Source organism: Myotis davidii, unplaced genomic scaffold (genome assembly GCF_000327345.1).
Source record: "Myotis davidii unplaced genomic scaffold, ASM32734v1 scaffold837, whole genome shotgun sequence".
NCBI classification, from domain to species: domain Eukaryota; kingdom Metazoa; phylum Chordata; class Mammalia; order Chiroptera; family Vespertilionidae; genus Myotis; species Myotis davidii.
The window spans coordinates 1,214,127-1,218,483 of NW_006291728.1; positions in this window are offsets into that span (position 1 = coordinate 1,214,127).

The following is a 4,357-nucleotide window of genomic DNA, read 5'->3' on the forward strand; positions in this document are numbered from 1 at the left end:
ATACTTGAAGCTGCAGAGGCTTTCACTCAAAGACTTCCACTTTTTTGCCGATCACTTTAACTGAACTCTTAGTGGCCTGAGGATACACCTTGTCCCGATCAGTGCTCTGTCTCTTCCAGCAGGTGTCTGCCTCTCTTTTGACTTTGGGTCAATTTTGTCTTCTGCATGCTTTGCATTCTAATAGGTTCAAGGAAAGTTGTGAACTTGCTGGCTATTCTGCTTATACAGTTGGGATTGTTGCCTTTTCTTTTCTTTTTAAAAAAGATTTTATTGTTGAAAGTATTACAGATGCTCCCTGTTACCCCTCATTGACCCCTTCTGGCCCGCCCCCTCCCCAGACCTTCACCACCCTATTGTCTGTGTCCATGGGATATGCATATATGCATACAAGTTCTTTGGTTGTCTTTTCTAGCTCCCTATACCACTCCTCCACTCTCAGAAAAAACTTAGAGTTCAAAATTTTCACTTTGAAGAAAGAGAGCTACAGTGGAAGATACTGAGAATTTTATAGCCTTTGGCAGTGACGGAATCTATGGGATAGTTTATGTTTCTAAATTGAATTCATAGACGAGTGCATTAGAATCACTTCGAATGCTTGCAAATATAGAGATTATTGCCTCATACCAAACTTAATGAATCAGAAGCCCTAAGAGTGGGTTCAAAACCATGCATCGCAAACAATTTATCTTGTGATTCTTGTGCCCTCAGAACTTTAAGAATCTCTTGTTCAGAGGGTACATATCCAAGCATTTATCTGTAATTTTTTTTACCCAAATGCCTAAAACTTTTAGTCCGGCCTGATTTTAGTGTATATAATAATGTTTCTATTGAATTTCTCCTAGATGGGGAAGTTTGGGGAAGGTCATATTCATTTGCTCACCATAGAATCAGCAGTGGTTAACATTGTCTGCATATAATAGGTACCTAACAGATGACTACTGAAAGAAAAATGATTGAGCACGTGGTTTGTTTGTTGTTGAGACATATCCAGAGTAGTGTAAAACATAAATGCCACTTCATTTAAGTTGGCATATGATGCACTTGAGGTTTGTTTTTAACAAACTCTGTAAGAGCTAAGCATCAAGGAGATTTTACTGGACCTCTTGAGAAGTCAGCCTTTCCTGATTGGGGACTCAGCTGGATATTTTGCTATAAAAAGAATTCCTCAAGGAAGTAAATTTATGAAGAGAAACTGAGTGAATTGCTTTTAATTTGGAGTTTCAGAAGATGCAGGTCGATAATTTTTTCACCACCAATTAAACTTGAATTCATTACAATAAGCAAGATTTTTCGGCATGCTTGCCTGAACTAATAATTAGAACAAACCTACCTCACACAATAGCAACACACAGAAAGTTCTCATGTACTTGTGCCTCACTGCTTCATTCACTGACAGGAATCCAGACTGGGAAAGGATGGAATTCTATCTAATAAGGAGGGAACATGCTAATTGACTCTCACACTGTCGCAAAGATGGCGGCGCCAACAGCCAATAAGGAGGGAATATGCTAATTGACTGCTCCACCCTCAAAGATGGCGGCGCCCACAGCCACAAGATGACGGGGTGCCCAGTTCCCTCAGCCCTGTTGGGGCTGCAGGCACATGCCTCCGGAGTCCCCCAGTCCCCTCAGCTCCCCAGCTGCTCAGAGCCGGCTCGAGGCGCAGGCAAATCTTGAATGTTGGCTGCCCAGCCACCCAGGGATGGGCCAAGGTACAGGCAAGCCTCAGATGGCAGCTTCCCAGCCACCCAGGTCCGCCTGAGGCTCAGGTAACCAGGGCCGGCCAAGGCTTGCGCTGCTGGCAGTGGCAGCACCAAAGGTGTGATGGTGCTTTGCCTTCCCCTGATCGCCAGGTTGCCTCCCGCTCCTGAAGGCTCCCTGACTGTGACAGGGGGCAGACTGGGCTGAGGGACACCCCCTCCAGTGCATAAATTTTCATGCACTGGGCCTCTAGTAGGTGCATAAACAGTGAAGGCAGTAGTTGTGAACATTTCTTGGGCCAAGAACTTCTATGAAAAAATGACCTGGTTTGCAATCTCTCTCCATTTACACATATGACTACAGTCTGTGTACAATTTCAAGTTTAAAATCCCTAAGAGTATCTTAGATGGTATTTGTATGTGTGTGTGGACAGGGATCTTTTAGATTAGTTTTCTCTCATTTGAATGTTCCTAATAACCACCTAAAAAGGGATTTATACAACAAATAATCCCCAAAAAGAAAGAATACAGTTTGGCAAGTTAAAAAGTTTTGTTTCATATTTTCCCTTATGACCTAGGAAGAAGGGAGTGAATTATCACATTTATATTTTGGCAAAATATAGTTACACAGCTCATTTTTGTGTCCTTAAATTATTTCCATGAAAAGGCAGCTATTGACCCTTTTCTCTCCTTGTAGACCTGTATAGGTCACTCACTATGAGGCACATCTAAGGAAATTAATGCTTTCCATTCTATTCGGTTGTTGTTTAAATTGTATCACTAGGAGCTAGGATTTTCTTAACATTTCTCAGGAAAAATTCAATCTTTCTATGTGAATCATTAGAAAATGCACAGTGATGTAGTAGAGAATACCTGGTGTGTATAGAAAACGGGATGACCATAACTTGAAGAGAATAGGCTTTTTTTAAAAAAAAATCTTTATTGTTTAAAGTTTTATGTGTAGTATTACATATGTCTCCTTTTATCCCCATTGCCCTCTCCCCGGCCACACAGACCCCACAGCACATGCCCTCAGCCCCCTAGTGTCTGTGTCCATTGGTTATGCTTATATGCATGCATACAAGGAGAAAGAAAACTATCACATAATCTCACTCATTTGTGGATTTCAATGAACAACATAAACAAATGAACAAAAATAGAGCCAGAGACATAGAAGCAAAGGCATTTAATGGGGTGTTTTCTTCTCTGTGCATAATAGAAACCATAGAAAAAGATCTTCATAGATATTAGTTCAGTGTGCCAAAATCCTTTCTGCTAGACCTGAGAGTTTTTGACACATCCAGCATTATGTCTCCATGGGTTGGCATATACTTTGAGGGTAGAATTAGCCAGTTATCACAGTCTTATCTCTGGAAGAGGGCTAAAGTTATATTCACCACAATCAATGTGGGCCCTTTAACCTTACTGGAAGATCAAGTAAGATCAATAACAATATCTCCCTGTTAGGAAGAACCATCAAATATAGTGTGGCTACCCAGTGTTTGAAGATGAACAAGCAAGTCAATGAGGATTGTACAGTAGTATTATGTCTCAGGTTGACCAATGTACCTATGAAAAGATACAAGAAAAATAGTACTGAAAATACAGACAGAATTATAATAATATGCTAAAAATTTCTGGCTTCAGCCTTTAAAAAAATTCTTACAGCTGAATTAATATCTCTATTAGAGCTGAACCTTAAACTTTGACTTATCAGGAAGCCTGCGAAGAGCCTGTCATTTACCCTGGTAAAGAAACCCATTATCTCTCTTAACAAAATGAATCCCAAACCAAGATTCTGCAGTTTGGGAAAATTTCTCTCCAAAATCTGTTTTCCAACTCTGCTCTTATCAACCATGCTGATAGTGTGCTGAGAGTTCTTGCCCCAGACATTCTCCATTACTGGGTTGTTTTTATTCATAGATATTTCTTCCCATTTAATGCCTGGCTCTTCTGCATTTTAACTCAGTTTGGACCTTGGATAAGTATAATTGATTTCTGCCTTTGTTCCTTTTAGCCTTCTTAGGCTGATAGTTCTGTTATGGCTTTACTGTCTCCATTTTAGTCTTTGTACACTAATTCAAAAAGAGTCCTAGCTATAGTCCAATTTCTACAATTCCTAGCCTTTCATTCAACACTGTAGATCCATTTGGATTTCAAGTTTCAAATGGATGTCAACCCCTGTTATGATAGAACTAGACGCCCAGTGCACGAAATTCATGCATAGGTAGGGTCTTTAGGCCTGGCCAGTGATCAGGCAGATCTGCAGGATGATCAGCAGGACAATGGAGGCCCCACTGTCACCTGCCTTGGAGGCAACTGGCGGGGTGATTGGGGCAGTGCTGGCTTGCTCACTGGCTGGCCCTTCCCCCCTACCACTGTTATGGGTTGCCTCCCTCTGCTGGGCGACTGGCAGGGCAATCAGGGGGTCCCCGGCTGGCTCCTGCCTTGGCTGGCTTGGGGCCTGCAGGCTGGGAGCAGCTCCTGCATTGAGCGCCTTCCCCCTGGTGGTCAGTGTGCATCATAACAACCAGTCATTCCGCCATTCAGTCAATTTGCATATTAGGCTTTTTTTAAAAATATATATTTTATTGCTTTTTTTACAGAGAGGAAGGGAGAGGGATAGTTAGAAACATCGATGAGAGAGAAACATTGATC